The following is a 21,868-nucleotide window of genomic DNA, read 5'->3' on the forward strand; positions in this document are numbered from 1 at the left end:
TGTTGTCAGTCAAGCTAAGAGTTAAGCCCTTCATTCTCTGAAGCTGATAAAATTGCTTAATCGAAATAGTTTCATCTATGCCAAGGGGTTCATGGATGTTTTCTGTAACCCTTTGAGTACGAGAGGACCTTCCTAAGTAGAACAAAATCGTGAGGTGGCTGCAAGAATAACACAGAGGAAAGTGTCACAATAATGAAGTGATCTGTGGAAGCTGTATTTTCAGGAGAATAAAATCGTCTGGTGATAGTAAGAATAATACAGAAAGTGCCCACAACGTGAAAGACTCAGCCTCGTTGTGTAAGAATAGTAAGAAATTCGTATAGAAAAAAAAAAAAAAGAAAAGAAAAAAGAAGAAAGAAAAACAGTGAAAAAAACTGGTAGTGCAAAGGAAGTCGATAGCTAACTGGTATTGTAAAGAAAGTCATTTACAAACCTGTATTGCAGAGGAAGTCAACATCTTATTTGCATTGCAAAGGAAGTCTTTAACAATCTTGTAGTGCAAAGGAGGCCATTGAAAGCCTCAATATGAAAAAAAAAATGCACAGGAAAGCTATACCAATGAATTCTTTGCTAATCTGTAACATAATGGAAACTGTTGACAGTCGCTTATACTGAATGGAAGAAAATATCCATGCTTATCTTTACAGACCAGTATCTGGAAATTACACTGATGATGAAACAAAAAATGCATAACGAGTAAGCAAGCTATGTGAAATGTATGTTCCCCAGTGAAGTACTGTGATATTCTCAGTTTAAACGTACTGTTTATGCACAAAGGATTTTTAGGTACCCTCTCTTGGTAGCTGTTCCTGTGTACGATTATGTGTAGTGATATTTACATCGTAAAACTGAACGACATATTATTTAGGAAACAGTATGAACTACCTCTTCCCACCCTGAAGAGTTGTCATATTGGCATTATATCTGTTTTACATAAAAAACATTAAGGAAACAACCTGATGTATCTGTACCTCTGAAGGTTTCGAAACTCGCTTTGTAAGCTAATATGCGTCATGGATTTTTTTAAGGCATAATTTTGGTGCATGTTACAGTCCTGCAGTGGAATGTAATGAGCTACACATTCATCTTTCTCCTTTGATTGCAGTTTTATGAAATTCTCACTGCAAATTAATATATATAAAATGTTTTTATGGAGTAATGTACGATACAATGAGTCCTCCATGTAGTGATATTCCCATTGTAAACTTATATAGCATAATGTACTGTACTTCTGGGAAGCAATCTGAAGCATGAAGTATAGTTGTGAAATGCTATTCCTGGAGTGTGGCGTCACTTCTGGCCTGGGAAAGGAAGTGTTTGGGTTGTTATAATTGGTGTGTGGTGAAAACAGGAGTTGTGGTACAGTGCGCGTGACAAACACCTCTCTCCTCTTATGGTGTCAACATTGCTTGGGATCCAGGCAGTATCTCAATACGATCTTAGTACACGTAGATCACTGGAAACTTAAAATATGGATAAACGCTAGTTATTTTCCTCAAACTGTTCATTATAAACCATTCTTCTTATTCTCTAGGTGGTACCTCTACTGTTGCTCAGGCAGGTTTCTTACGAAGCGGTTCTGTAAACTTGCATGAATTACCGATGAAAGTAAAAAATCATGTAGTCAGTATCTTAAATATTAAATATCCCCTCTCTCTGGCCAGCATGTCAACTTGTATTCCCTTCAAGTCTCTGGCATGGAAGTTTTCAGTTTTATTAAATTACTGATAACTTGAAAGATTGTGTTGTTACTGTTACTTGATAGATCTCTCCTCTCATCTCTGAGTGGCGTATTTTCTTGCAATTCCGTCCGGTTTCTCAATTTGGGCTCGTAATTTACTCAAATAACTAATAATTAGATAAATTCATATCGTTTGCATCTTAAATCTCCGCTCTTTAGGAGTGTCCGTGCTAATTGCACTGTGATTATGTTAGTTAATTTCACATTCAGAATTTATCAGAATCGCTGGTATTGGGAAAATTTGTAATTATTTTCATCGTCACTCGCCTTGCAAGTCTTCAGTCAATCTGCAGTAGTCTCATCCACAGTTGTGCTCCAGTCATGTTTCTCATTACTGAGTTCTTGGTTTACACGCTTCGCTGAAAATGGAAAATGCATGTAGTTATTTTCTTCACGGTTCGATTGACAAACGTCCCTTGTTCTCTGTGGTGTCATCTCCAGCTGTGTTTCTGTCATGCCACACACACTGTCATACCTCAAACACACTTCAGTCACTGCTGCACGTCGTATTGTTTTGTGTGTACTTCAGTTGCCCCACATGCCTCTGGTCCTTTCACACACACTTCTGACACTGCCACACCTCATATCGTTATTCTTCAGTTGTCCCACATTACGCTGGCATTCCATACGTACAAGATTGCGTACACTTCTCTAATTATCACATCTTACACTGCAACATCACACACATTACCCCACATGACACACACATCAGGAACTACCGAACCTCACACTGCAACACACACACACACACACACACACACACACACACACACACACACACACACACACACACACACACACACACACACACAGACTACCGCATCTCACACTTCACACGTTACCACACATCACACTGCCACACCTCACAGCCAAGCCTCACACTGTTGCACTTCACACACTTTTCACATACAGATTTCACACACACTCTCACACCTCACAGCCAAACCTTACATTGTTAAACATCACACATTCACATACTGTACACACTTCACACACACTATCTCACAGTCAAACTATATCAATAGTGCACAGATACTCCTTGAACTCTTACCAAATCGCTTACTCAGGCAACACAAGGAATGAAACCCAAATAGAGGCTGACCCGTCGTATTGGTGCTGATGGAATAATGTGGTTCGTGGCGCCAACTCTCGGTCAGGAGTACAATGATTCTGGGGTTAAAAAGGATATGATGGAGTGCTATTTTTAACCACTGTGATAGAATGACGTCTCACTTATACTGGGAGAGACATTAAGAGAAACATTAGGAGAGACTCAGGAAAGAGGAAAGAGGAATTAAATATTTCCTCCATTAACCCCTTCGTTACCGGGGGATCCAAATTATATCAAGAAAGAAAAAAACAAAACTGACTGTCAGGAGCATAAAACCTATTTTTATGAGTTTCTTGATGAAAGTTATTTAGAAGCAGACCATTTTAGCTTTCACCATGACCAATAATGATGCTCGAGAGAAAGTAGTGATGAGGAAGACCCAGGGTGTGAGTGGAGATCCTATTTATAACACCAGGGATACCTTGCGTGTGATAGAAGCTCATTGAAGCGACAGGAAAAGCGAGTGTCGTGTGTGGGGCTGTCACGAGAGAGAGAGAGAGAGAGAGAGAGAGAGAGAGAGAGAGAGGATAGAAAAAGAAAGACAGGTGGTTGGAAGGAAGAGAAAATTGAAATGAGTGAGGCAGAAAAGATGACTGTAATTACAGGAGAGAGAGAGAGAGAGAGAGAGAGAAGGGGGGAGGGGGTGGGGGGGGAGACTAAAGGAAACTGGTACTCTTGATGTTGCCGAGCTGACCGTGAAATCCAAGCTCAAGGCATCCCAACCACGCGCCTTCTTCCATTAGGAGGGTAGCAGCGAACAGGCCTTTAAACCCTTCACTGCGAGGACCATATTTGTCTTCTTGAGATCGTGGACGCCCAAAGTTCGTATATAGGAAGCCTTCGAAGTGGATAGGACTTTTTTCTAGTTTATTTTAGTCTCAACTATGTCAGTGTTTAATGTATTATTCTTTGACATGCTTTTAATGAGAATGAAATCGTGAGTGTATACAGCATACGAGATTCATGGTGGTATGGCCTCAGGTTCATTTTAATGTGAGCCCAGTTGACTTCAGACTGAAATTTCTTTTCTACATTCCACCATCCTCCATTCGGGCTGGGTATAAAGTTGAGGGACTTTTGCATATCCAGGCAGCGGAGTAATCAGCTTTTCTTATGTTGCCTCGTGATGGTGCCCTCTCCAGCAAATGATAGATTAATAAACTGCAATAAGATAAATTAATCGTTGGGGGAAGGAATGTCAGTAAGCTTCCTACACCCACGAGAATACGACCCTTCGAGACGTGTGGTGGGTGGTAGTGACGGGCACAGGCTGGAAAGGGGGGGCGACTAGTGGAATGGGGGAGGGGACTGAGACAGAAGGTGGCAGGGAGGAAGGGAGAGGGGACAAGGAGGGCAAGGTGGGGAAAGGAGACAAGGGTTGAAGGAAATACCGGTGGTATTTGAAGGTGGGGGGACAGAGAGAAAGATAACAAAAGGAGGAGAATGAAGGTAAGAAAGAGTAAAGAAGGGAAGGAGAGGGGGAGAATGGGAAAGGTGACAGGGGGTGGTATAAGGGAGGGGATGAAGGAAATAGAAAAGGGGTAAAGGATGAAGGAAAAGGGGTTTGAGAATGAAAACAGACGACAGAAGTTTAGAAGAAGAAAGGATGGGAGGAGTACAGGACTGAAAGAGAAAATGAAGGAAGAAAAAATGCAGTTATAAGAAGAAAGCAAAAGAACGAAGAAGGGAAGGAGCGTTGATTGATGAAATCGAGAATGAAAGAAGGAAACAATAAAGGAAGGTATCAGAAGAAAGGAAGATAATACTGAGACAAAAGTGAATGAAGTAAAGGTGAAAGTAACAATAAGGGAATGTAAAAGAAGAACGTGAGATATAACAGACAGAAGTTAATAAAAGTGGGTAAAACAGGGCTGACCCAGAGAACCGTGCACAGGTGGGACGGGACCCTCCCAGAAGTCACGCTCGGGCAGCTCCCACCCTTCTGCCCTCCGACCCCACACACACCGCAGCCCACGCGTTCATCGCCGCTCTGTGTCACGGGGAATATACTCACTGCGCCTAGACGGGGGCAGGCAGGGGCAGATGGGTTCGGTGTATGTCTAATTTTTCACAGTTACGTGCAAGACTAATCACATTTATAAAAAAAAAAAAAAAAAGTTTACCCTGCACGGATGTACTTTTGCAATATTTCTCAGTGAATTTATGCAACATACCCATATTTTGTGGTAATATGACATGATAATATTTTAGCTAGATTCACTCTACACTCACTGAGCAAACTATACGACTCGGCAATATCGGCATCTACTCCAGGAAATACATCTTTTAACAAATCCGAGGCATAAGCAAAATCGAACTACCATAAATAACTGCGATAACAATGAACAATGAAAAGAAAGTCATGATAGCTTAATAAATAAACACACACTTTAACGCTTAGCCTTTTCTCACACGACATCATTGATATTCTTAAAATACAACAATTTAAATGAATCTTTAAAAGTGAGCGCACCATATTCGGGCACTAACCCCTCCTCTGCAAATGGTCTCTCCTAAACTACATGTTCCATGGGAGAAGCAGAGTTAAATATCGGCATCATATAATAATCCATGATCAGCGTTGTTTTTTTACAGTCATTACAAGTCTTCCCAAGGAAAAATGAAAAAATCTTTTATCAATAACAAATTCTAAACAAAAATATCACCTTTCTACGGGGTTTAGTAGAAAAAGAAAGCTATTGAAATGAGGACGCAACGAGAACAAAGCTTCATGCGTAACTCACACACGATAATAATTGCATTTTTATCTCACCAGGAACTGACAAGAAAACTGGTATGGTATCAGACGAAAACTAACTATGATGGGTATTTAATGCGGCCGAAAGGAAGGCGGAGATAAGACAGTGGAAGAAGGGAACTCTGAAGGTTTTTTGGGGTGAAGATCATTTGAGAGTAAAGGAGTGTTGAGTGATGTGAATGGAATGAGTTTTTTTTATTTTTTTTGAGGGGGGGGGGCAAGGACTGGTATCTGGCCGAAGCTGAGTATGAGGAGTCTTAAAATGGAACAGAAAGGAATGTAGAGATTAAATAGTGGAAACGAGAGAAAATGAGGTTAGAGGGTTTCTTGGGACTAGCATTCTCTAGCTAGCTCTACACTAGTTTATTTAAGAGAAACTTTTTCGAACGGGAAAATTAGATATTGTCTTCAATGACCCTTTAGCTATCAGGGAGCTCTCATAATGTTAATGTAGTAATTTGGCGTTATCACTGCCGAAATAGGTCATATGGCTCGTGTCGTTGTGTGTTAAGGTGAAGGGTTGAGTGAGGTTGGGAGGGTTGCAAAAGGTTGAGGGGTTGCAAGAGGTGAAGGCTGAAATGTGGCTAGCGGGGTTCGTGATACAAGGGAATGTGGGATGAGTGGTTCATGTGAGGTAGTACGTTGTGTGAGGTTAGGAGGACGAGGTAGGGTTCAGGGCAGGAGCTGTGTGGGGTGAATGCTAAATGAAGTGTGGGGGTTTATAAGGATGAGGGAAGGGTGGAACTGGGGGTTGTCGTGTGAAATCATGGGTTGTATGAGGTTTAAAAGATACAGCAAGGTTGAAGGGTTGCTTGAGGCGAGTGTTGATCAACCTATCCACTACAATGGCCTATTTTATATTTACTCCTGCTGTCTTTGGACGGTTTTATTCATCTCAGGAGGGGCTTTCCAAACTAAAGGGGTTACATAAAAAGGTAATCAACATTCAACCCTTAAACACGAGAGGCCTTTCCTAAGCTGAATGAATTCGTCTAGAGGCAACAGAATTAAACTAAAATAAGACGTCATAGAAGTGAGTTGATGGACAAGGCATAGTGGCTTTGTGAAGTTGAGTGCAGGGTGAAGGAAGAGATGGGGTTTGTCGTGTAATGTGGTATCAGACAGGAGAAGGAGATGTTTAGGAAGATCAGGATATGCAGGACGGTCTCTGTACTACGCATCCTATTTCTCGTGTGTTGCGGGGACGGCTCACTCTTCTGGGGCGAGCAGTGCTGATAATTTGTCTGTTTTAGTTAAATTACTAGTCAACTAAGCAATCGGTGAACGTGTAAAGGCAGTCACAGCAGTACATGGTGAGGAATGAAGATTTAGGGGCTATGCAGGTATAGAGTGGGGGAGGGTGCTTCTTCCCTGGCGATAGTCTAAAATGGATACTGTATTTACGTAGCACATGATGATTTTATCCCTGTGAGAGAAGCCACATATGGATGGATGGATGACGAAAAACCCAACGTGACAAAAGGATTAGGAAAACTCACAAGGTTGGCGGTAATGGAGGTAGGAATGGAAGTTGCTGTGTGAGGTTATGGCAGGGAGGAGAAGAAGGAGGTGGAGAAGGTTGTGCAGGTCAGGGATGTACGATATATCTGAAGTACCTGTAAAGATTGAACGTGATCTAGGGAATTCTTGAGGATGATATACCTATTTCGTTATTGATGCTACTGGATAATTATATTCAGCCAGGAAAAATTTCTGTGGCTGGTAATGGGTTGATGAATGTTTTACCTGACGTCTGCAGTTCAATTAGCCTTTAATAAACAGGATAAAAGAGTCAGATATAGCAAGAATAAACTATAATACGTCATCGGATTTATAGAAAGGGTGGAGGTTTTCGTGTGAGGCTGTGTCAGGAAGGAGGGGGGGGGGGAATGAGGTTATGAAGGTCGGGGCGTATATATGAGGAATCTCGAGGTCACGTGCCCTGAGACAAAGACCTATTAGCAGTCATTAAGTCTTTTTCACGGTAATTTATTGATGTATTAAATAGCGGTGTATTAAGCAAATAACAATACTCCCTGCTGGTGGGACCTCAAGAAAAACAAACACAATAAAAACACTTATAAACATAGGAGAAAGCAAGATAAGAACTCATACAAACAGACGAAATATATACGGAACACACACACACACACGATTGTACAAAATAACAGTTAATGAATTATGGTGATCGATTGGGTGGACGATGCTAATTTTTTTTCTTCGTTCTTCGATAACACGAGGAACAAACACCAGCAGTCTTTAAAATCAGACGCCCTGCCGCGATGAATAATGAATCCTCAGACGAAAAGATAAAAAAATGATGCAACACGTAAGATTCCATGTTGACCTATACAAAAATAATCGTTTGAACAAGTAGTGATTCTTAAATTTACGAGTGAACGTCAAGCACCTGTTTCATTAAGATATACAGAGATTCCTAAATCATTAAATACGCGTAGGAGATGCTATGTGTTTATATTCAGTTCATAATATACATAGATTTTCGTGCTTGAAAATATGGGTTAGTGATATGTCTTGGATTCATTCTCTGGGAATACCTGTAGAGGATAATAAGTCCGGCTGTTTCACTCATACTACATATTCTTATGCTTGGAAATATTTGGATAGATAGATAGATAGATAGATGGATAATGAGAGAGAGAGAGAGATTTAGAAGGAAGGTCCACGTCTCATGATAAACTTGCGCTGGAGACAAAGAAAAAGAACAAGAACGGAAGAGGAAGACGAAGGAATAACTTGGGCTAGAGGAAGGAAACGTGACAGGACAAGAAGAAATGACAAAAAATGATTAATGAACAGGGGACGAGAGGGAAAAACGCAGTATGATGAAAGAGGTAAGGACTAAAAAAAAAAAAGAGAGAGAGAGAGACTAATGTAGAGAAAATTACCCACAAAAATATCTCTGAAGAAGGACAAAAACGAAATGGATAACGAATGAATAATGTTTGTAAAAAGAGACTGAAGTAACGGGATAATATTGGGTGAAGGAAGGAAGCAGACGTGAATGAAAAAAGTAGAATAGTTAGAAAAAAAAATCTACCGCCAATAATGCACCCGAAACGCAGACAAATATCGGTGGATGGAACAGTTGGACAGAAGCCGAATACTGGGTAAAGGAAGAGGGGGAGGTAAGAAAGGAAGAACAGACCGGTTATAAACAGAAAAAGACCTTTGTTTGATAATGTATCTGAAATGTAGGAGGACAGAGGATAAAACATGATAGGGGAAGTGGATAAAATAGAAGGCCAAAGGAGAAAGGGATAACGGAAAAAAAAATTAAGAATAGTAATGTCATGTCGTTTATGAACCACGATTAAGACGATACATGTAACCAAGACGGGAGGAAGATGGGGTAGAGTCAAAGATGTAATGGGAAAGAAGGGCGAAAAACAGAGATGAGTAATGTCGCGTTGTTTTTATGATCCACCATTGCCGGTAACGTAGATTAGGAAGCTGGACCAAGAAAGGAGGAAATAGTGAAAATGTGAATGGTAACAATGGCATAGGACAGGGAGAGGAAGGAGGACTGAGATGAGTTGTATAGAGTTTAAAGTAGCCAGAGCCACCATAAATTCCTTCACCAAAAGGGGTCTACCTCAAGCTGAGTAAATCGTATGGTGGTACCAGAGATCGGATATGAAAGACGTCATCGCACTGAGATAACAGTATAATGAACAATCTTCCTAACGCCTTCACTACTTAGCTGAATATAATCGTGCGACTGTTGAAGAATATTGTTTTTAAACGATATTTACTAAGAGCGTTATTGGAGAATGTTTCTAACTCAGCTAATGAGAATTTTTCTTTTGCTGATTAAATCATCTGAAGGTAGAAAGAGTATCAGAATAAAGTCTTCGCACAGAAAACATTCAGAATATGGCAGTAACCCCATGAGAAGGTGGACATAGACAGAGAAGAAATAATGCACTTAAAAGATGGGTAATAACAAAGGAACAGGGACGTAAGGGATGCAGGTATGGGTGAAGAAAGGAAAAGAGGGAGAATGGGGGGAAAAAAAAAAGAAGGATATGGATGATAACATAGGAACAGGATGGGATGGGATGCAGGTAGGGGGGGAAGAGGCAAGAGCAAGGAGGAAGCGAAGAAGTGGAGAAAGCACGTGAAAGTGAATGCTTCAAAAGGAATAGAAGCATGAATGATGCGGGAATGGGATGAGTGAAGGGAAGAAGAATAAGATAAAGATTCGACAGGACGGAGAAGCCAGAATACACGTAAGAGGAGGATGGAAACAAAGGAATAGGAGCATCAGTGATGCAGGAAAGGCGCGATGCGAGGAGAGGAGAGGAGAGAGGAAGGGAAAGGATACCGTTATTACCAAGTTGTCCAGTCGACCTCGCCCCACGGGAACTCTCGTCACACTCCGCTGGTGGTTGTGTTACAACCCCTGCCCTCCTTCTGCCTTACTCCATCTCCCTCTTGATTCTCCTCATCTCCCTTCTCTTGGTCCTTCCTCTTGATACTCATTTTTCCTTCATCCTATTGACTTCGTCTCCTGTTCACTTATTTTTAGGTTGCAGACACACTTGTTCGAAATATGTTACTGACAGAATGAAACGAAACACAGTATTGGTGCTGCGATGCTATAATAGTAGTGAGAAGATGGGAAGAACTACCGTACCTATTGTTTACCCTTGTTTCAGGCAAATATATCCGCGACCTTGCATTTTCTCCTAGCCACTTCGCCACACCATTCACAATGTATCACGTGTTCTCTGCTGTATCGCATTGTTCTCCTCTTGCAGACACTTGGCCACTCTTCGTTTCATCCTCGACTCTCACTCTTCACCATATCTCTTCTCGCAGTTACATCTTGATCAGTCTCTCTCTTTTGCAATCGCCATCCACCCAGCCCCCCCACCCCGCCCCACTGCCACACCCCTGGATCTCCAGCCTCTCATTCACCTACTTCACCTCCCAACCATTTATTCCATCACACTCAGCTATGTATTCTCAAACAGCCACATCATTTTCTTACTTCTGACTCAAACACATCCACCTCCCTTCCAGTAGCACACCATTTTCCTTTTTTTATCTCAGTCATATCCTCTCTCCCTTCCAACCGAGCGTCATTTTCCTGCATCTAAGTCAGCCACGCCTCTCTTGCTTTCAACAGCACTCAATTTTCCAACTCCTTACCCAACCACATCCCTCTCATTCCCAGGCACACACCAATTTTCTACCTCTACCCCAACTCTATCCTTCTCTCCCCAAACCTCTGTTCAATCCGTACGATACATCAAATTATTCCATCCACATTCCTACTCCATATCCTCAACTAACATTTACATATTCTCTCATCGTCCCTTCCAACAATATCCGTTGTCTTACCTTGTGAATTAGGTCTACCACTGTCCTACCTCATTCCAAGCCACATTCCCAAACTAGTATCCTCCTTGCTAAACTAATTCTGCACCTCTTTCTCCACCATATCCCTAACACATCCTCTTTCTCACACTTCCCTCACACTTTTCTCTTACCAACACCTCACCAACCACACTTTTCTTCACTCATCTCTCACACTTTCTTCCAATGATGTACACTCCTCAGAATCTTGTGAAAGCGGAAAGCCCTCCATTACGAGACCACGAAATGTCTTGGTCGGCGGCTCTACGTGCATCTCCAAGGACACCCTTTGTTTTGCGCAACCACAGGGAAATAGCAGTACCCTCAGGCTACTATGGTAACTTCAAGGATGGTAACTTCAAGGGATGGCCGGAAAGGATGAAGCGTATGGTCTTATTCAGGTTGTCATAAGCTTTGTTGACCGTCTGCCTTGGCGATGTATTTTACGTGTTACACCTTATGATTGTTTTGTTAGCTGTTTATATCGTTTAAAAACTGATTTAGTTTACCTTAATGATATACAACAGGATACTGAGGGGTAGTGTGCAGAACAAATCGCTAAGGAAGTTGTGTTACGAAATTCCCAAAGCCACTGAGAGTATGATTCGTAGTTTTTTAAGTACTGTACATAATGTTTTGTGGATGACTGAGTTGTACTGTGCTAAATAACTGTTAGAACGTTGAAATCTCACGTGCCAAGCTCAGAAGTATATGCTTTACACCGAGTAATGACTAAACAAATAATCTCGCCGTGTAATAAGTATGCCTGGAAACAGTGGTTATTTAATGCAGTGGTTTCGACTTCCTTTGCACTAACAAGAAGCGATAAGATGCCTTGTTTTACGCAGACTTCATTTTGTGTCATTAAAGTTTGTTTTCTTTTATACAGCAGGTTTTTTGTTTCCCTTAGGAATACCATTTTACCATGAAATTAAGTGAGAAAATGCTGTGGTAGAAGAAAAACTGATGAACTTCGTCTGTTTATTCTAAGGACGAGAAATTCAGTATGGTGTGATGTAGCAACCGAAGTGACGACGAAGAGATGCTGAAGTGGAGGGTTGGGGGCCTCATAGACATCAGTGGTGAGATGTTCGCCCCCTCAACCTCCACCTCTAACGCCACATCCATTCATAAATCCACTTCCATTCGTAAGTCCTTGGGTTCCTCTGGCTCCACTTCACTTCCCTCTAAGAAAATTTCCTCTTCCACTGGTGATTCCAAGGGAGAAAGTTCCTGCTCTGCTAGTGACTGCAAGGAGCCCAATGATTCTTTCCTGCACCATAAGTTCGTGAGTGGTTCCTGCCCCAGTCACGAGTACTACGACGGTCGGTGCCAAACTAAAGCCAAGAGCGTAAGTCCGCCTAGAGAAAACGAGTATAGCAAGATAGAAGACGAAAATAAAGATAACCAAAGCCAAGGCAGCTCAGAAGACCCTGTTCCTAAAGATTCCTGTCAAGATTCTCAGGCTGACGTCACCACAGGAGAAAAAGAGCCAGTCAAAAACGAGATGGGTTGTATTTTAGGAGGTTTGCAACATTATGCTCAGCCCAAAAACAACAGTCGTGTTATTATTAAACTTCCAGACCCCTCGACTTTGCCTTGCGCATCAAAACCCACCAGAACTGAAAATGACAAGTCTAATCTGCAGCCTTTACCATGCATTTCAAAATCCTCCGGTATCGTTGAAGAGAAGCCTAATTTACAACCTTTACAAAGTACTTCAAAACCCGCTTGTACTGAAATTGAGAATTACAGTTTGCAACCTTCCCGTTCCATCACCAACACTGATTCAACGCTGAGCTGTAAAATTAAAGGAAACGACGTTGTTCAGTCTAAAATTACCATATCCATCAGACCTGAAGCTGACACAACCAGCGTTACCAAGAACCATGAGGAAGCTCCAGTTACCAACAATCCTGTGGGTTCTGGAAGCAGTAATGGTAGTATTCCTCCAAGATATTATTTTGGCCTGGCTCCGGAAATTAAGGCCGCTGTAACCACTCCTTCACATTATGCTACTCCGAAAGGAAATAAACCAGTTCCCCTGGAGACATACTCGTATACTTCTAGTGAACATTATAAGACACCAAAGCAAGCTAAACAACATAGGAGAGATGAAGAGAGAATTGCTTGTCATTATGATATTCCTAAAAACCTCGAAGTGCCAAATACTTCAATGCCAAAAGATACCGAGAGTGAACCAGGAAAGAGTCGAAAAAGTTTAAAGAAACACAAGCTGCCAATTAATCTGTGTAAAGCGCTTGGACAGCACAGCAAAGCACTACGAAAACTAAAGGAACTAGTGACACAAACTGAAGCACAATCCCAAAGCAAAGAGGAAGAGGAACTTCATTATAAGGCGCCAAGGAAGAGCAACCGGACAGCCAGACAATATTCCAAAACCTTACCAACGAGACGAAGCAACATGAAAACGAAGCCGAACGAAACGGTATCGAAAATCTTGACGCCGCCCCACGAGTACGAATCCTACGACTTCAGCAGAGATAAGGATGACGGTTTAAAGTTAGCCCTGGATTTTAGGGACGCAAGAAGCTATCGTGAGGCACAGGATATCAGAAAATCACTACATATGAACGGAAAAGAGAGGCAAGCTACTGAAAGTACGAACAGTAAGGAAAATAAAAGCAACGTGTCTGAAAATGAAGAGGCCGTGTACAGCGAGCCAATAGGATCTGAACCCGACAAAACCAATCGAGATGTGCGTTCTGAGAGTGAGCAAACGAATCAGGGCGAGTGTTCCGGAGCTGTGAAAAGTGAGCAAAAGAATCAGGGCGAGTGTCCCGGAGCTGTGAAAAGTGAGCAAAAGAATCAGGGCGAGTGTTCCGGAGCTGTGATAAGTGAGCAAAAGAATCAGGGTGAGAGTTTCGGAGTTGTGAAAAGTGAGCAAAAGAATCAGGGTGAGTGTTCCGGAGTTGTGAAAAGTGAGCAAAAGAATCAGGGTGAGTGTTCCAGAGTTGTGAAAAAGAAACAAGGCTACTCTTCAGGGCCAGAGAAAAAGAATCAAAGTGTGAAGTTAGAGGGTCAGAAAAAGTATCAAGATATTAGTTCCAAAACCAAGAAAAAGAGCCAGGATGGAAGTTCCGAGTCAGAGGAAAAGAATCAACGTATGAGTTCCAAAACCGGGAAAAAGAATCAGAGGATGATTTCCAAAGCACTGAAAAAGAATCAGAGTATGAGTCCTGAAACAGAGAAAAAGAACAATGGCGTGAGTTCCGAAGCAAAGAAAAAGGATCGAGGGGTTAGTTCTGAACCCGGGAAAAAGAATCAGAGTGGAAGTTTCGAGTCCGAGGAGAAGGTTCAGACTCGTGATTCAGTGAGGGGAAGAGATGATAGAGAGGACGAGAAGCCTGGGGGTGACTCTGAAGGGGAGCCATTGTACCACACCTTCCCCCGTCGCCGCCCCCGCCCCCGGACACCCTCGCACACGAGCCCACTCATCACCGCAACAACCATCCCCGACGGCATCTATGTTGACCTCTTTCCCTTCAAGGTATGGTGATATTGTATTTTTTATGGATCAGTACTTGAAAAGCTTAATATTAATCAAAAATTGAGTCATTTTCTTAATATTTACTTTTCTTGCCATACTACACATTCCTTAGTATAATAGGATCTGGATTATGTTGATAAATCATCTAAAAACTCATTTCGCCATGCTCTTAATTCCTTCAGTCCGATGACGTTTTTCATTTTATCTTGCTACCTTCAGATAATATCGTGGGACTTAAGGTGTTAATACACCTAAAGTAGAAGATTTGCTAATGCTTCCTACCACCTAAAAAACAGGTAATTTTTAAAGTTCAGGTTGATGCTGATATGCCTAATAAACTTTAGTTTCAAACTGATTTGTGGATGACGCTGGTTGGTTGTTTTAGTTGCTTTATCAGTATCATTAAAAAAAAATTGTCAATTTCTGTATCTCCATTGCACATTGTAAGCTGTGGTGATAGGAAAGTATATGAATGATATATGCCGATTGCAAATTGTTGCTCCTCCCCCCTACATACATACTCACGCACTGGCAGTAGTTTGCATGTGTAGAAATGTAGGCCTACTTAGTAGTTCTTTATGCTGCAAAGGCGCTCCAGCATTTGCTGACTTGACCTCTAGTGTTGGGGGCAATGTGTGAGACAGAGGTCTGGGGAGGTGAAAGAGGTAAGGGGAGGTAATGGAGGGCGTGGGAACCTGTTGCCTTGACGCCTCCCCTCAGGTCACCCTCACACTTTCTCCCTCACCACCTCCATAAACCCCGGCTCATTGGGGACCCGGGGCATTTGTTGTGGTGACAGGAGGGACATGAAGGAGTCCACACAGTCACCTTCTGCTGAGGTAATGTGTGGGGTTTTATGCTTTCTCTCATCGTTCTTCCATACGCATACTGACAGGAATGAAGTACTTGAATTCCAGTAGCATATCAAACCTTTTTTAGTAGCATGTCATTCTTTCTTAATTAACGTGTCAGACTTCGTTTTTCACTTTCTGCTGAGAGGTAAAGTGTAAGGTTGTATGGTTTCCCTCATCAGTCTTCCATACGCATACTGACAGGGAGGAAGTACCGTAATTTCCATGGCATGTCGAACCTTTTTCATTAAGTTATCGTTTTTGTTGGGGAAATGGTGTGGGGATGTATTTTTTCCTTCGTCATTTAAGTATACGCAAATTGACAAGGATTATTTTCTTTTTTATTTTAGTATCATGACAAGGTTCTATTAGTAGCATGTCACGCATCTTCTATGAGCATTTTCTTTTGGCTACTGTTGCTAACGTGCAGAGTTATAGGTTTTTCCTCATCATTCGTGAATACACAATGACATGGATAAACTACCATTCTTACATCAGTACCACATCAAACCTCTTTTATCGCTTTCAGTGGGATAAATGGTTAATGGCAATCTATTTTCCACCTACCTGTCTTCCACGAATAGACCAGAAGAAAGTAGGGTTATCTCAGTCGCATGTCAAACCCTTAAGTTACTTTCTCCACGGGGTAATTTGCGATGCTTTCTCTTGTACTTTCCATTACCTTTTCTTCAGAGTAGGTGGTTTTGCACAACGGCGAGTTACGAATTCCATTAGGTTCAATCTGTACCTAACTTCTCGATACATTTCAGGAAGTTTTTCATTTTCTGTTGGAAATATAAGATTATTTTTTCTTTGACGCATTATTAGGGATTTTAAGTGATTGTCTACTGATAATGCAAGGTGTTTTATTTTGCCGTTTCTGATAATCCCTTCAAAATAATGCCGTACACCACAGTAAAGGACGGTAATTATCATCACACTGATTATGAAATAATTTCTTATTAATGTCCATAGATGAGTTTATTCAACACAGGATAAACCTCCCGAAGTGAAATGATTAATTAACCAGACCCTCTAGTTAAAAAAATAAGATCCTTATTTAATTTCAGTATAATTGTCTGGTGGTTACAAGAATAAAATGAAGGCGTCATCGTAGTGAAGTGTTTCACCTGAAACCATAAACAATCACGAAGTATAGGACATTTCTACAGTCATTTCATTCTTGACCTAAAAACATCCATCGAACTGGTATGACTGATCCTAATCATCATCATCGGCTTCATTGTGACAATGTAAACGTTCTTCTGATGCTTATGCTTATGGTTTGGGAGAACAACAATGCCGCCAAAGGTTACTATAAAAGCGAAAACAGAAGAATTAGAGTACAGTTATTAAGATCCTCTCATACAACAATGATTGTGCAATCTCCCCACTCACAGCCACATGAGATTCCTCTAAGCCACGCAGTGAGAATCTAACTGGTTGGAAGTCCTCTTTTTGGTCAGGCATCCCAGACGTGCAAAATACAACTAGTGACCTTGACTGTACTTTCTTGTCTCTGCTATATGGTTGGATTCACAGACTTGCATGTTTTACGGATGGTAAGAAGATTTCATGTTTTTCTTGAACGACATAATCATGCAACGAACTAGAACCACTGTCACGGCACTGGATATAATGATAAGCTTCTTAATCACGTAACAGTTCGGCATGTGATTTTTTAGTAATTACTTCCAGGTCTTAGAGTATAAGCAGTGAATGCAATTCTCCGAAATCATACTTTAACAGTATCTCGGGAATGACCTGTAGATTTTCCATAAATTTCTTCTGCTTCCATAAAGATAGTCTTCTACATGTGCCAGTACATTAAATCTTATCATCATTACTAAAGTAGTCAGTCTACGATTGGTTCAGTACACCCTCAGATCTCTCTGTTTGGTAGGACAAAGTCACACGCCGCCACCGCGTCGATTTAGAATGGGTTAGAAAACAACTGCGAGTTTACAGAAATGAACCAATGTCTGCTACCCTTTCATCCTTTTGTATGCTCTTGGCAGTATGAGGACGTCGCCTGTCGACGCCAGTGTTAAAGCGCTTACCTCAGCGCCATAGGAGTTTATTCAGCCTGTAATTCGTAGCATCTGTCTTTAATATTAATGAGCAGAGCCTGACAAGCCCTGTTGTAATGAGGGTATCAGCTTCAACATCCCGTATTCCACTCCGACAAGCACCGCTACACAGTTATGGCCAGGGGGATGAATCCATTAACTCCAGTACCGTACGTTCCCCAGGCGCTGAGAGAGGCATAATTTGATAGGCTATTAATCTTACCAACTACCCGGTGGCGTATGTACAGGAAGGCTTTGTGGTGTGTGGCGATTATGACAGATGTGAGAACCAGCTGTCATAGGTTCATATTCCCTCCTCGTGATCACTGCATTTTATCACCTTTCAGGGCTTGACTACTTAACGCATGTGACAGAGACGCGTATCATCGTCTCCTCTTAGCCTTCTACAGGATGGTAGAAAACTCTATGATCCTGGAGACAAACGATGTGGATGTCTGGGATATGGTAGTGTGCTTGTGTGAGGAGCGATAGTATGATTTGAAGTATGTGGGAGAGGTGTTGTAAAGGGCATGGGATGCGGTTTGTGTGTTTGTGTGTGTGTGTGTGTGTGTGTGTGTGTGTGTGTGTGTGTGTGTTAGCGCTATCTACCGCACAATGGCATTACATTACAGTATAGTATGCTTAATCACACATGGTTCCTAGTTACACAGGTTTATCATATTACTTTTTTTCTCAGAAAATAAAAGCATCACGCTATATCATCATCTGAGCATATCTCCACAATTCATGATTGCAGATCAGTAAAGAAAAAAAAAAAGCTTCGAGCAATCTTCCTCATGTCACAAATATCTCGTCTCATTATCTCACAGCATCTTAACATCATATAACATCAGCGCTTCTTAACGTGTCATGCAGCACTTAGCGAAAATCATTACGGTCTTCTTATGCGCTTCATGGCATCACAATATTTGCTCACATCACACTGATTGCGTCACGTAAATTCAATACATCAAAGAATTATAGCGTCTCTTCGTCACACAGTTTCGTCTCTTTTACTTTATTACAAGAGTGTGACCTGTTACAGTACATTCACAACAATTTTTTTTAAAACTTAAAATGAGGGAGTAAGCATTGTCGCAATGTTTGTATCACCTGGCCATATATCGTATGTAGGTTATTATTTATAGGAGAGAAACTAAAGAAAAATATTTTAATTTGACTTTTGATATGAATATTACTACTGTGCTATGTTATTCCATTCAGTAAAGCTTGTCTGTTATACGCACACACAGATGCAGGATATACATACTGGCATAACTAACATACACACACACACACACACAAGGTGACCAACTCCCTCACGCCAGTGTTGCACATCCATCCCACACTTTCCCAATAATGGAGTCAAGTGGAGAATTGCGAGGCTCCCTTAGAGTTAAGTGGGAAAAGATTTTTTAATGATCTCTCTCTCTCTCTCTCTCTCTCTCTCTCTCTCTATATATATATATATATATATATTAACTGCAAATTTCTAGGTAGTATTACCTGTCTAGGGCAAGCAAAATTACAGTATAGATTATTATTCCCAAGTTACATCCTTGGAAAACCAGAATTCAGATATTGCTATTGAGGGGAGAGAATACAAGAACAGTTAGAATGAATTTCGTGTTTCTGTGTGGGTAAAAAAAAATATATATATATGTTTCTATGGTTAATCATTTCACTCCAAAATTTTTCTATGGCGAGAGAAATTGTCTGGTGGTAATAGGAAAAAAAAAAGAATGACGTAATCGCACATAAGGAGTTAATAGGACAAAATGACTCGGAAAAATGCCTGTATTTGAACAGCAGATTGCCAGTGCGAAATATCACGCATTAGAAACAATTATTCTGAATGTAAGTTGGCATTAAGTGAAAGTAGTGAAATGGCAATGGGTAGGCTGGAAGTGACTTGCCAGTAAGACTCCAGCTGTTTTAACCTTTTCAGACCAATGCCGTATTTTTTTTTTTATTCTGAACACCACCATAAGATTGTTTTTGGCTTAGGAAAGACTTCTCCTACACTACAGGTATGCGTTAATGGAGGCTTTACATTATTCCTGTCGTTAGAAAAGTCTCAGTAGCTGAATAAAATCGTCTCAGGATAGCTAAATTCAACTTTAAAAATTTGCCACTGGAGTGAGAGTTTGTCGCATCGCGTTTCACCACGTCTGATCCCGCTATTGTAATCATCAGGTGCTCATATCTGCATTCGAATACTCAGATATTTCCCTTATTTACTTACGTGTGTGTGTGTGTGTGTGTGTGTGTGTGTGTGTGTGTGAAGGCTTGCAGTATGGAAGTTCTTTATGTTATTCCTCCCTTGGAAAGAGAAAGAATGCATTACATATAACGTCATCTTGGTGCATGAGTTAATTATGCACTATTCATCGCTACGGAAGAAGAGCTACAAAGTCTCCTATATCAACCAGGCTAAAGCCCTGTATGTGATCAGGCTACACTAATATGAGCGAGAGGGCGAGCATACGGCATCACCTGAGCTCAAGTGTTCTGGATGCCTGTACGCAGGTGTTCGAGGCAGCTGTGCGAAGTAGGCCACGTGATGCTCTCCCTCTCTGCCTGTCTTCTGTCTGTCTTCCTTCCCTCATACCCACCTGCTTTTCTCTCTCTCTCTCTTTGCCTGTCTAACTATCTGCCTATATGTGTCTGTCCTCTGTCTCTCTGTCTATCTTTTTTAACTCTCTAAACCTTGCCCTGTTAAGCCTTTCTCTCCTTGCCTCACTTGCCTGATATACCTGCGTTACTGCCAGACATCTCCTTCTCTCTGCCTTTCCCTCATATCCCTGCCTTACCTTAGTCTCCCTGCCTCGCCTCCCTTTATAAACCCCTACCTGTTTACCGCCCTAACCTACCTGCCAACCTACCTACCTGGCTATCCAATACCTGCCTGTCACGATTAATATCCCCTACTGCCTTCCCCACATTCCAGCCTCACATACACCGTTAGTCATCATTGAATCCCATACTCCAAACCTACCATCCAAATTTTCTGTAACCCGTCTCTGTCTATCTGTCTATCTATCTGCATATCTGTCTATCTGTCTATCTGTATATCTATCTACGTGACATTCCATATGCATCTGTGTATCATGGTCTTCATTTCTATCTCTTTAATTGTGTCTTGACCTCGCAATTTGTGAGGAGTGGCCTTGACAGAAAAAAAAAAAAAAGGTATTCCAGTCACTTCTTTCCATATTAATCAGCTTCGCCTCCTCCCACGACCCACAACCCTCCCTCATATAAACTCTGCACGTAATTCTTGGCCTAGTCCTCCCTTTCTTGTACCAACCATCCCGCTTTCTCAGCCAGTTTTTCTCATTTCATTTTATTAAACGTGGTCAAATCACCTCCCAAGTTTTTTATATCCTTGTGTTTTCCAAAATACCATAAATCGCTCATCTTAACCGGGCAGAGATTGTTGTCCTTTTGATACTGTTTTCCGCAGCTCATTGACAGAATGAGGCAGAGCTGCGGCCTTGCATCCTTTCCACAGCACTTCCTCGGGACTAGCGCCTCATTCTTGCGTTAATCTTTTGTTACTACTCAGCAGCCAAGATGGAGGGAGGGCAGTTTTACTCCTAGTTAAGGGGAACAGAGTACTGTTTTCGCCAGCCACTCCACTTACGTACAATCTCCTAGTCATTTTCTCCCTCCCCATTCATTCCACGTGGCCGAATCACTCCAGTGTACTTGTGCCTCAGTATGTTTTCCACCACACCAGTTTGTTTTCCCATGTCCCTGTTCGCTCTGCATTACAGTAAATCTGAATGTAAAACTACCTTTATAGGCTGTCTTGTATGAAGGTCAAGACTTGGCAAAAACATGAGGGTCAGGACTTGGCAAAAATCGTCTGTCCGCCCCTGTGACTGTTGCGAAGTCGATCAGCTTTTAAGTCGAAGTCTTTTTCTTCTGTTACACCTGCTTCCACCAGTTACCTTTTCTTATTCATTTTTCAGGCTAGTCTTTCCCTTTCCATTCACTTCACCTGGCCAGTTACTGCAGAGGTAAACAGTCCCCCCCCCACGCACACACATACACACACACACACATATATATATATATATATATATATATATATATATATATATATATATATATATATATATATATATATGTATATATATATATATATATATATATATATATATATATATATATATATATATATATATATATATATATATATATATATTTTTGGTACCATACTAGTCTCCATCATTCACTCATCTCATGAATTCGACTAGTCAGTTTTTCCTTCTGCACTCACACCACAGGGCCAAACTACATAACAGTATCTTATATTTTTTTTTAACCATCCACTCCGGTAATAAAATACAGAACCCTATTTTCATTTCAGTCTACAAGGCCATCCAACCATTGACTTTCTCTTCTCTGTGTTTCCAAGCGCATCAGCCTCATCA

General features: G+C 41.3%; 1 protein-coding gene across 4 annotated transcripts in view; it reads left to right on the top strand.

Moving 5' to 3' along the window:
* Positions 1 to 21,868, top strand: part of LOC145401030 (uncharacterized) — a 512,459-nt gene that overhangs the window by 168,452 nt on the left and 322,139 nt on the right. The window contains exon 1 of one of the 4 annotated variants that reach the window (XM_080273402.1): positions 14,380 to 14,506. The exons of the other annotated variants lie outside the window; for them this stretch is intronic. The gene's annotated coding sequence lies outside the window, so the exon portion shown is untranslated. Of the gene's footprint in view, positions 1 to 14,379; positions 14,507 to 21,868 lie in introns of those variants that run through there. 4 annotated transcript variants of the gene reach the window in all.

This window comes from Coenobita brevimanus, chromosome 54, assembly GCF_032717465.1.
Source record: "Coenobita brevimanus isolate Jiangsu-jjx chromosome 54, ASM3271746v2, whole genome shotgun sequence".
NCBI lineage: Eukaryota > Metazoa > Arthropoda > Malacostraca > Decapoda > Coenobitidae > Coenobita > Coenobita brevimanus.